This window comes from Pinus tabuliformis, chromosome 6, assembly GCF_031772625.1.
Source record: "Pinus tabuliformis cultivar Carrire ecotype Pingquan chromosome 6, CPIR1, whole genome shotgun sequence".
NCBI classification, from domain to species: Eukaryota; Viridiplantae; Streptophyta; class Pinopsida; order Pinales; family Pinaceae; genus Pinus; species Pinus tabuliformis.
Genome location: NC_142292.1, coordinates 627651397 through 627664997, shown reverse-complemented (window position 1 = coordinate 627664997; position 13601 = coordinate 627651397). Strand labels below are relative to the sequence as shown.

Genomic DNA, 13601 nt, shown 5'->3' with positions numbered 1-13601 from the left:
TCCAATGAGGTTGGAACCTGTTAAATTTTGGTATGTTCTATGCTTAAGAGCAATTTACTTCAAAATTCTTTATTAGCCCAATATCAATTTCCGAATTCGCAATCACATCAGCATGATAGTAAAATGCAAATAGAACATAAACATAAACAGTAGAAGACAAGCCAAGACAAGAGGACACAAGATGTGGCTACCAGCCACGGACAAACCCCAACGTGGGGAAACCCTTAATCAATTCTTTTTATATTCTTCAATAGTTCAGCAGAGAGATAGAGATAGAGTACAATGAATTAAAGTCAATACTGACTTGCCAAACAGGACATTAGACATCAGAGATCTTCACCATGAAGATGACACAATGATGCTGCAATCCTCCTTCCTTCGTTGCATCACAGATTAAGGCACCTTTTACATGCTGCAAAGACTGGTGCTTTTCTTGGCAAATTTGATCATTGGTTAGGGCACAAACTTTGACTACTACAACACCCAAAATACGCCCAACATCCCACCTATTGACAGCGGATTTCCTTCACACAGTCCCTCCAACTATATGTTGCCTCATAGGGTTCCTATCCTCCTTGAACATAGCTCCTAAAGGCCTCCAACTGCTGGCTATGGCCTGCGGCCTAGCCCAGTAGTGAACTGTAACTTCGGTCCCCTCAATCAGTGCCCCAAACAGTCCTTAAACAACAGACCCTTGCTCCTCTTTTCTGCGGCTTCTTCTACCCTGCAAACTGAGCTTAAGAACAGCCCTATCATGCCCAAATAGCCCTGAAATAGACCACGTTGTCACCTACAACAATGTGGCTTTATCACAGATCCTTCGCGCTGTTGTAGTACTCCTTTTGCTACAGCTAGGTCCACACTTCTTGCTACGTCTTAGGGTCACTTTCTAGCTGTGTTATAGGGCTCCACAAATTGTGGCTTTAGGCCTTCTTATGCAGCGAATTAGGGCAATCATTTAGGGCCTTTATGGACTGCGTATAAGCCCCCTTTTGACTGTGACTAGGGCTGCTCTTTACTGCGGCTTAGGGTTTCCTTTTAGTTGAGAATGAGGGTCTCCTTTCGCTGTGTTTTAGGGCATCTTTTAACAGCAATTAGGGCATCAATTAATTGTGGCTAGATCTCCTTCAATCTGCGTCTAGAACCCTTCCTTCACTACGGCTAGGACACCTTGTCTAGTTGCGTCTAGGGCCTCTTCATGATTGTGGCTTGATCTCCTTTAGGACAGCCAGTTAGGGCTCTCCCTCTAGACCTCTCTTTCCACCAAACCCAAACGAGTGGAGAGAGATCACAAGAGATGTGTGCGTCTCAAATGACTTGAAGACTCTTCTATTTATAATGCAACGTTGAGGTTGAGCTGGGGTAATTTGCTTGTTGGCCGACCTTGACAGATTGTCAAATAATACAAATAAATTCATTTCTCCATAAATACATGTCGGAATCAAATGATCTTTAGATCAATCCTACACCTCTTGAAGAGAGGAATCTAAGAAAAATATCAATTGTCGTAAATAAGATGACCCACGTGGAGTTTGGCCCTAGTTGCCAATTTTAACTCTCCCTCTCAACTAGGGAGAACTCCATCTGTTAATTCATCTGCCAATCTGTACTATCTCTGCCATCAATGCAGTACCCTGCACTACTCTGCTCTACTCTACTGAACTATGAAGAAGTGATTGAGAATGTATCATACCATTCTCTACTGACCCAAAGTCAGTCCCATATAAAGAGAGTGTCTCATACCACTCTTACTGATCCAAAATCAGTTCCAAATAAAGAGAGTGTCTCATACCACTCATACCACTCTTACTGATCCGAATCAGTTCCAAATAAAGAGAGTGTCTCATACCACTCTTACTGATCCGAAATCAGTTCCAAATAAAGAGTGTCTCATACCACTCTTACTGACCCGAAGTCAGTTTCAAATAAAGAGAGTGTCTCATACCACTCTTACTAACCCGAAGTAAGTTCCAATTGATCCTAGATCAATATCATCCTAACATAGCGAGTACAGTAGTACACGATGCGTCCATCGGTAGTACTGTGGTCCCTATCCTCATTTCCTTACTCACTGGCCAGATGAGAGGTACTTCCCATGAGTCCCAGACTACATGGGTAGGATGTCTCAGCAGGAGAAGGATGAACCACTCATCTTGCCTACATGTTGCCATGGGGTATCCCAAGGGAAGGTTGAACCACTCACCCTGTACACAACAAATCACTAGGGGAACGCTGAACCACTCACCCTAAGACTGTGTCTTAGCAAGAGAAGGATGAACCACTCATCCTGCCTACATAGCAAACCACTAGGGGAAGGCTGAACCACTCACCCTATGGTTGCTCATTGCTCCAAGAAGTACCCCAAGCCGCCCCCCCGAGCTTCGAGAGCTCAATATCCATATCATACAAAACCATCAGGAGAGGGTCTCTCCACGACTCCTAGTCGTTCTCGGAAAGTCAAGAATTTGACCTTTCCTAAGGGCTTCGTCAGAATATAGGCAACCTGCACATCAGTCCCAATGTGATGGAGCCTTATTGCTCCTCGTTGTACTATATCCCGGATAAAGTGGTACTCGATATCGATGTGCTTGGAGTGATCATGAAATACGAGATTCTTTGATAATCAAATCCCACTCTGGTTGTCGCAGAGGATCACGCTCAACACATATCCAAACAGCTCACCGAAGAGCTTCCTCAACCAGACAGCGTCACAGGAGGCCATCCTCGCAACTATGTATTCGACCTCAGCGGTGCTTAAAGCAACCGACTTCTGCTTCTTGCTCATCTAGGATATCGAAGCAGAACCCAAGGAGAAGCAGCACCCAGAAGTGCTCTTGCGATCCACCACACTGCCTGCCCAAACAGCATCAGAATAACAATGCAGCCTCACATTTCTGGCAGTGTATCTCAATCCGTGAGTGATTGTGCCCCGAAGATATCTCAGAAGATTCTTGGCACCAATCCAATGTGAGTGATGAGGCTCAACATGCTAACTGCAAAACGTATATCTGGACGAGAGTTCACCAGAACATCAATGCTACTATGAGTTGATGAAACTCAGAGGCATTTCCCAATTCAAGTCCGGCAGCACTACCACATAACTTCTTAAAGTTAAGCTCCATCAAGGTAGTCATAGGCTTGCAGTCCACCATTTCAAATTCAGAATCCAACTCCCTCCTATGTTTGTAAATGAGAGGGTCTGCACCTGTCAGAAAGAGGTCATCCATATAAAGCACCAATATGAGAGGTCTATCATCCACAACCTTAAGGCAAAAGTTTGGATCAGCTTCACTCCTAGTGAATCTCAGCTTCATCAAATAGTTGTCAATCCTCTCACACCAAGCCCGTGGTGCTTGCTTCAAACCATAGAGAGCTTTCTTCAACCTGCAAATATGAGATTCTTGATCATGAACCTCAAACCCCTCGGGTTGTTCCATATCTGTGGTCTTGCTATTACTTGTAAGTTTTCCCTCAGTACATCCCGAACATATACCTTCATGCTCTTCTTTGAACTCGGGCAACCCTGTCACCATTTGTCTCACATCGGGTAGGGCCTTACAATGAAGATGGGTAGACCTTTGGTGCCATAGTTCAGATTGAAGAGATGGGTCACACGACATGGTGTCCAATGGACTTCCTACAACTTGATACAAAGTGCCAACCCTGAACCCAAGAGTAAAAGCATCTTTAAAATTTTGTTTCGAGACATGTACCTTTCCATCGATGAATGCCACCTTGTAACCTTTGTCTTCCATTGCCAAAATGGACACTAGGTTCTTCTTGAGATCAGGTATATAAAGAACTTCTTGTAAATGAATCGTGTTACCCTGATTCAATTGAAGAGTAACATTCCCTACACCCTTTACGGGATACGTGGCATCGTCTCCAAGAATAATCTCGAAGTTTGTTTCCTTCTCTATCAAATTAGAGAGAGCTTCCTTGTATCCGGTGAAGTGCCTTGAGGCACCACTATCAATAAGCCAATTTCCCGAAGAGTCTCGAGGAGAGGTAGGGGAGAGGGCCGATATAAGATAATACTCCTTTTTTCTTATCAGAAACAACATTTGATTCTTCATACCTGGAGTTCCTGGATTTCTTGGAGGGTCGACCATTTCCTTGATATCCTACATTCCTTTTTCCTTTAACATTGTACTTGTCATTCCTTCGATCGTTGTTGTTGAAGTTGCCCCTAGAAAGATTGTGATCATCATCGTGTGATGTGTCCCTTCTATCTGGACACTCCCTCACATAATGGCCAAACTTATTGCAAGCAAAGCATCTGCCCTTCCTTCCACCCTTATATCTGGGCTTTCCATTGAAATGACCTTTAGACCCTGCATTATTTCTCCTTTTGGCATTAGCGGAGAAAGCAATGGGGTTTCCTCTATTAGAAGGCATCTCTTGCTCCACCATCCTGGTTTCTTCTTGAATGCATCTTGACATCAATTCTTCAAACCCTGGAATTCAATCATTATTGAGAATAGTGGTTCTAAATATATACCACTCAGATGGGAGCCCTCCAAGAGTAGTGATAGTCAGTTCCCTGTCAGATATGATTTCTCCAATCGATAGATCATTCTTGATCTCAGTGATCCTTAAGTAGGATTGAATATCCTCATCTTTGCCCTTCTTAATATCCTTCAGCTTATTTTTGAGAAATAAAATTCGATTTGCATCACTAACCTTGAACATGCTTACCAATCTGTCGTAGATCTCCTTGGAGGTGTTTAGATCGGAGATGTAAGCCACCAAACGCTTGTCAATGGAATCTCTGATAATCTTCTTCGCTTTGACTTCACCCTTGGTGTACTTGTTCTTTGTAGTAGTCGGTGCATTTGATGGAGGTTCAGGGATTTTACCCTTCACATAGTCCAACATTTGACGAAGCTTGTCTTCAACCGGGAAGTGGGATGAGGAACCCATTAAGCCTTTTGTCCTTTCCAACTATCTTCAGTGATTGCTCTTTCACACTTGCTTGGGCTTTGTATTCACCTCAGCTCTGAAACCATGTTAAATTTTGGTATGTTCTATGCTTAAGAGCAATGTACTTCAAAATTCTTTATTAGCCCAATATCAATTTCCAGATGCAATCACATTAGCATGATAGTAAAATGGAGATAGGACATAAACATAAACAATAGAAGACAAGCCAATACAAGAGGACACAAGATGTGGCACCAGCCAAGGACAAACCCCAATGTGGGGAAACCCTTGATCAATTCTTCTTATATTCTTCAATAGTTCAGCAGAGAGATAGAGATAGAGTACAATCAATTAAAGTCAATATTGACTTAACATCATAGATCTTCACCATGAAGATGACACAATGAGGTTGCAATCCTCCTTCCTTCGTTGCATCACAGATTAAGGCACCTTTTACATGTTGCAAATACTGGTGCTTTTCTTGGCAAATCTGGTCACTAGTTAGGGCACAAACTCTGACTGCTATAGCACCCTAAATACACCCAATAACCCACCTATTTAAAGTGGATTTCCTTCACACAGTCCCTCCAACTATACGCTGTGTCATAGGGCTGTTATCCTCCCTGAACGCAGCTCCTAAAGGCCTCCAACTGTTGGCTATGGCCTGCGATCTAGCCCAGAAGTGGACTGTAACTTCGGTCCCCTCCATCAGTGCCCCAAACAGTGTTTAAACAACAAACCCTTGCTCCTCTTTTCTGCGGCTTCTTCTGCCCTACAAACTGAGCTTAAGAACAGCCCTATCATGTCCAAATAGCCCTGAAATAGACCATGTTGTCACCTACAACAATGAGGCTTTATCACAAATCCCTCACGTTGTTGTAGTACTCCTTTTGTTGTGGCTAGGTCCACACTTCTTGCTACGTCTTAGGGTCACTTTCTAGTTGTGTTTTAGGGCTCCACAAACTGTGGCTTTAGGCATTCTTATGCAGCGAATTAGGGCCTTCATTTAGGGCCTTTATGGACTGTGTATAAGCCTCCTTTTGACTGCGGCTAGGGCTGCTCTTTACTGTGGCTTAGGGTTTCCTTTTAGCTGAAAATGAGGGTCTCTTTTAGCTGCATTTTAGGGCATCTTTTAACAACGGATTAGGGCATCAATTAACTGTGGCTAGATCTCCTTCAATTTGCATCTAGAACCCTTCCTTCACTGTGTCTACGGCTTCTTCATGACTGTGGCTTGATCTCATTTAAGACAGCAGTTAGGGCTCTCCCTCTAGACCTCTCTTTCCACCAAACCCAAACGAGTGGAGAGAGATCACAAGAGATGTGTGTGTCTCAAATGACTTGAAGACTCTTCTATTTATAATGCAATGTTGAGGTTGAGCTGGGGTAATTTGCTTGTTGGCCGACCTTGACAAATTGTCCAATAATATAAATAAATTCATATCTTTAGATCAATCCTACAACTCTCAGAGAGAGGAATCCAAGAAAAATGTCAACTGCCATAAATAAGATGACCCACATGGAGTTTGGCCCTAGTTGCCAATTTTAACAGAACCACTCTCAAACATCCTGAGTCATTTCATGGTAATGTTAAAAATTTAAGTAAAATGATGAAAATGAAGATTAGGCTGCCCCGCCCAAAAACTATTTGTTTCTTTGAAAAAAATTGCATTTGAAAAGTTATTGCAAAAAAGGCTAGGGAGCAACCCGGGGTCGCTCCCGAAGGGAGCAGGTTCGAGGGGGGGAATCGCTCCCCCACAACCCTAGTTGAGAGGATGGTGGCATCTGAGCAAGAACATGAAGAAATTTCTAAATAAATGGAGATATATAGGATGGAAAGTGGCACATTTGGTTTTACCATGGCAATTAAGAATAGGACGACCAAAATGTCAAGTAAGCTTTAGTTTGTTTCAAATTTCAAATTTCAAATTTCATAATACATTGTCTCTTCATAATTTGCTTCAAGTTTAGAATTTCAATGTTTTAACTTCTTTTTTTATGTTTCTCATTTTTCTTTTAACTTGTAGACGCTTGGTGGACAAGCTATGGTGGCAGAGTGCCCCATCTCCAAAAGCTTGCCATTTGAGTGCTCAGCCAAACAAGCAGTTCCTCTCGGTGTGAGTGCAACTGGAGTGTATTTGACAAAATACACAACAAAAAGCGCAACGAGTAAAAAAAATTGAACTAAATTTTCGAATTCATTTTATTATTTTTAATATTTAAATTTTCTAAGTACTAATTTACAATATATGACCCTCATACAGATTGGAGTCCCAATGCCTCAATGACATGATCTACCCAAGGGGAAAACCCAGAAATAATCTCTTTCCTTATAGAATTATAGCAAATGAGAAATCCAAGACCTAAATGCCAAGACCAAGTACACTCACAAGCCCCAAGTCAGCGCTGCTTCTAAGCCTTTCCATCAAGTCAAAGTCTTCACAAATCAACGATGGTCAAACCTTTCCAAATATGGTCAAACTTCATATTTCGGCCCCTGCAACAAAATTTCGAGCTCTTGCAACATACCTGCAATTTTTGGCCTCCCTGCAACTCTAAATTTTCGCACATGTGAGATTTTCAAGGACACATTTGCTTCTCCTTTGACCCTGCTTTCTCTCTCCTTGATTTTGACTTCTTTCCTTGCCTTCTTCGTTGATTTTCTCCCTCTTTCTTGAGACATTGAACTTGCTTGGATGTCTCTTCCAAATGAGGTTGAATTTCTCTTATATATAAACTTCTAAGTTGGTCGAATTACCCCAAACAGGGCCGACTTCAAGAGACAAGGTCGACTTGGTCTTGTACGGACAAAAATGACATTTTGACTCAAAATAATTTTTTCTTTACAATTTCTTTTCAAAGTCCAAATGCGACTTGATTTCAAGACTCATGACAAATATTATTTTGACTTGAGAAACCCTAGAAGCATGAAGAACATGCTTGACCTAGTGACAAATCAACTTTGAGCATGAAACCCATGCTTAAAATAATAATATTTTTCTTCTATTATAAATATATACAATGTCATAAGTACAAAGGTAATTATGAAGACCGAATCTAGTTACATTTTCCATCACTGTGCATCAAAGGACCCTCTTGACTCGAGCCGAAACTGAATTGTCCCCTCACTGCAAGCTTGGCATCATTGCCAAGCTCAATATGGATACTTAAGTCGTCCTCTACAAAACAACTAAATAGCTCTTAGCCTCTGACATGTGGTGGGAGGTGCCACTGTCCAAGTACCAGCTACTTCTAGCAATAGCGTTGGTAGAAAGGCATGACAAAAGTGAAAAGTTACTCTCGAACTTGGAAGCAAGCTCACTCAAATGCGTCTCTGTTGTCGTTGCAATTTCCCCTTGCCCTTCTTCTTTTGTGGACATTGAGAAGCAAAATGGTCATCCTTATGGCAGATATAGCATTTCATCTTTCTCATATCTCTCTTTTGCCCAGACTATTGTCCTTCTCACTCACTATCACCCTTCTTGATGGAAACTTTCCCTCTAGTTTTCTTCGTCTTGCTAGCCAAGGCCAAGTTTTCATCTGTTGTTCCTCCTCCCTGCTTGTTGTTCCTAGATTCTTTACGAGTCTCCTCTTGGATGAAGTCATCCCAAAATCTCTCCCACTTAGGAAACATGTTCTCTTGCACAGATGTCGATGATGAATGTGTCCCAAGCCTTGGTGAACCCATCCAGAGCAACATTCACTAGCTCTGCATCCAATAAAGGTTCTCTAATAGCGGTAATTAGTCACAAATTTGTGTGATCCTCATAAGGTAACTAGTCGCACTGTTAGAGGGGTTCATTTTGCACTCTCTGGTCTTAGTTTTGAGAATCATTTTCCTACTCATGTTATCACTTTGAAAAATTGACACCAAGGCATCAAACATCTCCTTAGGTCTAGTCTTTTCCGCAACATACGAAATCAGATGATCCTTAATAGCTTCAAGGATCACCCTTTATGCATTTATGTCCTTAACCCACGATGCCTGCATTGAAGGGTGTACCATTATTGGTGTATATGTGCTCCCTGGGATCTACATTGGAGCTAGAATTGAGTTGGACACGATTTCCCACAAGTCTTGTTCCTTCAAGATCACTAAGATTCTTGCCTTACATGGCAAGAAATGTGAAACCCCATCAAGTCGATCCTCAACCTTCACATCGGTTACAAACATGGCTAACTTGAACTCTCTCTCAAGCTCATTGAAGTAACATGGAAAACAATAGATATGCTTTTATCTCATAGAAATTGCTCTAATACCATGTTAAATTATCCTAAAACCAGCTATTTAAGCAAAAATATTAGATCTAGTTACTTATTGGTATTATTAACTTTGGCAAGCAGGGGGAAACAAGAAAAGCAATTACACACAGTGCACAATTAATTTCTAATTTTTATATCAATTCATCATTTAAAAATATCTTCAAAACTTACCAGCGCCCACTGACAAGGAAAATGGCTATGAGAAATTGATCAGACAAACAACAAACCTGAATTTTTTTGTTTGCAAAGAAATCGAGGTAGCGTGCTCTGCAAATTGTACGATTTTATGGAATCATTACACCTGTACGAAATCTAGGCGAACAGTTGTACGACTATTCTTCACCTTGTTGCTAATTGGTTGTCATCTCCTTGTTGGACTATTGTTGATAACTCCTCACCAATAACTAAAATTCAGATCTTTGATTTTCTCCTTCACTCACGTGACTTGTGAAATGAATGCTCTGTGTGTCTCTTTGTCTTTTGCGTTCTCTTTCTTTATAACTTTGACATGAACCAAAACCATAATCTTCAATAGTTAATATCTAACCGTGAGATCAATGACTCTCTTTTAACTAAATAATTAAGTGACCCACTTTAGTCACCTTATTAATTAAAAGTCACTTTCATAAAAATATGTTTGCTTTATTAATTAATTAATAAAGAGAACTTCTGGAAAGAAAAAGCATAAAATAAATTTAAAGATGATTTCCATAAGTAGGCACCCTCATGGACGTATCTGAGCTACAAACACTAACAATTTTGAAAAGAAACAATCATGTACCAACAACCAATGCCAACAAGACATATGAAAACTAAAGACTCTCTCCACGTGGGTGTCGTACCATTTTGATGATTAGAAGATAAGGGTGTACGATGTAACAATGTTTGGCAATGGTGTATGTTTGGCAGTTGATAGAGGCAAACAAAAGTGTAGAATTGTGGTGAAAACAATGGATAGGAGGTGCAATGGTGTCAAGGTGGTGTGAAGGAGAGGCAATTTGATGGTAGAGTGGTTGGATGCTTTCAAGACATATTTAGACATTCAAGTACAAATAATAGAGACAAAAGCTTTAGGACTTTGTTTTCTCTACTATCAAAATTTCGTTGATCAACAAAATAACAAAAGTGAATGAAGAAAACTCTAAAAGTATGTTAAAGAAAAATCAAGCTACAAGTATACCTTACCTACATCCTAATGACAAAAGACAGCACTTTAACCAATTAACATATCAATATTGCTTTCAACAAAGAAAATATTTGACCTAGATACAAAAGAAGATCAAATTCAATGTTGTTTGATCTCGATAAATCAAACATCCTTGGATCACAAAACAAAAAGTTATATCCAAGAACCCTTTAAACACACAATTCCATAAAAGATCAAACTAGTGTTGACAATATGCCAATTTTATTCAAGACTTCATTGGTCATGTTGCCTCATTTCTTCAAAAGTGACAACATCAAGAATAGAGTATAATGTGAATGCATTACAAGCAACAACAAAGAAACGTCGTTTTATTTAAGAAACATGACATGTTCCCCAACACCTACGTGTCTTTACGCCACATGTTGGAAAAGTACCCTAACATTTCATAGGGGAAGATGGAGGCATTTAGAACAACATATCAAGACAAAGCATCCCTTGATGGGGTGGAGGAGGGCTTCAAATAGTTATCCATTGGCACTAGTAGATTCATAGGCTATGATGTTCTTAGAGATAGGGGGATTAAAAATCCCTATGATCAATGGGGAACTCTTAAGTTAGTGTGTGTTATTCTATAGTAGTTAACTATGAGGCTCTCCTCTCATGTTAATTTATCCTCTTATTGTAAGAAGAATTGGAGCACATACATGAATTTTCACACTTTGAATAACAGCAGACCTGAGCAATCCATAGCTAAAACAATGTTGTAAGTGCATGCCAATCTCTTCCTTATGTACAAGATGAGGGATGAGTGGTTGAAGGGATAGACAAAGGTGTGAGATGTATTTTCTAATGATATGTGTTTGGACAGCAACATTGAGTTAGTATTAGCCAACTTGGATCTTAAAGATCCAATGCTAAAGCCGATCGCTTTTGATGATGATGATGATCCTCTTTAGATGTCATCCTCCACACCAACAAATGTAGATTTTGGATTGGATATAGAGGAGGGAGAGGATGGAGGAGAACATAGTGGCAGTGGTGGTGATCTTGATTATTCTAACATGAACGACGACCATTTACGAGCTATCAAATTCTTCCATCTATGATTCTAGCATCCACCCTATTTTGTATTTTCCATTTGTTTCCCATTTACAATATCAGTGCTTATGTAATATATTTTGATTTTGGTGACATAAAATGAGATAATAAAATTATAGTTAATGTTTCTTACTTATAACCTCTATTTTGTGTATTGAATATTCTAACTTCATGTGCACGTCATATAGTAACTAGTTGTAACAATACTTTGTAAATGTATTTAAAAACTTGGATCTTAATGTCTATATTTCATTTTTGTATTTGTAATTCATTGTGTGTGTGTATAGAGAGAGAGTGAGAGAGGCCCTCACTTAGGCATCAACAATCTCACTCTAGTCATGAGATTGAATCGCATGGTCAAAAGAAGCAGAAGGAAAAAGAAGATTTTGGAGAACACCAAGACAAATAATTGAGATGGCATGTCCAAAGCTTCTCATTTCAAACTAATCCCGCAAGGGTTTCTTCCAAATCTGTTGAGCTTATGAAAAAGTTAAGCGAACTCTTGATACCAGGGTTAGCCTAGAAACTGCAACCAAATGATTGGGATTACTCTAGAATGGGTAAAGGTTCTCATCTGGTTGACAAGTACAAAGAAGCATATGAAAAATTCAAAATCCCCAAATTCATGGAGAAAGTTACTCCTAAATACAAGCCAAAGTTTGATGCCCTAAATGATCTCTTGCACCTAGAGGGCTTTGACAGTATGAAGGTGATGCAAACTGATGCACAAGAGCTAGGGCAGACAGAGATTGAAGATTTCAAGGTGATTGGTCTCTATGGCACGACTCTCTCTTTTAAGCATCTAATTGCTTTGGTAGGCTTTGCTAACAACTCCATGGTGGCAGAGCCTATACAAGAAGTATTTAAATAAAAAATGGCATCCCGCAAAATGTTTGACAAAATTCCTATGCACAACCGGATCAAGCCATTGTGTATATTTGATGTTATATGCCAAGTGTATGATGGTTTGAGTGCAGGCCATGTATTTGAAGAAATGCTAGACCATCAACCATGGTTTCAAACTATGTTGCACAGGGACGCGCCCCCCCAAGGCAGTGCAACATAGGTTTTGAAACATGACCAAATCACTCTCAAGTAAAACTTTGATGATGTGGATGCATTCTAGAGATTCTGTGGTCGATATAAACCTAAAGTTAAAGCACATGCAACAGACTCTGGTAGAACAACAACAACTTCTGTTTGAAGGGAAACAAATTGAGGATCAAGCACTATTATCACTATAGCATATACAAGGATTCAACTCTCTGGTTTTACTCATGCATGGAAGGGCAGTGGGCAACAGTGTGTCTTCATCCTCCAAAAAAAATTTAAATATGTGGTCCAAAATAATCCACCCACTCCATATGCATCAATATCTCCCATGCCTAGTGCATATACTATGGAGAAGTCAGAAGAGGTGGAGTGCCACTGGTGGAGGTCTCAACATCGAAGGTCACAGAACTCCACTCAATCTTTACAACAACAGCAAGCATAAGAAGATTTAATGGTATTGGCCCCCTTCATCAGATTTAATGGGTATTGGCCTCTTCATCAGACTGTGAATGTGTTGAGTCAACACATATAAATATTAATATATTAATGTCATGTAATGTATTAAAAATTGTCATGTAAACCTGCATGGATGCAATGTATTCAATGTTCATAAGTCAGCAAAGGAAATATGTATCGAACATGACAGTTTAAGGTTAAAATATTGTAGCACATGTCTTCTAGAGATTGGTGGGACCACACTGTCGTGGAGGATCCCTACCGTCTGATCGTAACCTTCTACTGTTCCTGGTGTTTTTCTGTCCAATCAGACAGCAAGAAAAAAAAGGGTCAATTCCCTATGCCAATTCATTCCTCCCATGAAGTGAAAGAAAAGAAAAGCAGGGCTGATTCGCTGTGCCAATTCATTCCACCCGTGAAGTGAATATAAATATGATCCTTTGCATCAGTCTTCTAGCATTTACAGGAATATTTTAGTTTTATGGCAAAGGCACCCCGCACTGTTTTTCAACAAATCTCAAATTATAAACCCACAGCGTAACTACTAATTGCATATGCTGTTTGAGCAAAATCGAAAAAATTAACCCAAAAAAAAGCCGAAACGTGACGGATTTTGGCTGAAATGGCCACAAAACGTTGTCGTCCATACCGTACGGCTTTT

General features: G+C 40.1%; 1 protein-coding gene across 3 annotated transcripts in view; it reads right to left on the bottom strand.

Annotated features, from left to right (window-relative positions):
* Positions 1–13601, bottom strand: part of DDL (SMAD/FHA domain-containing protein) — a 72210-nt gene that overhangs the window by 42190 nt on the left and 16419 nt on the right. The window lies entirely within an intron of this gene.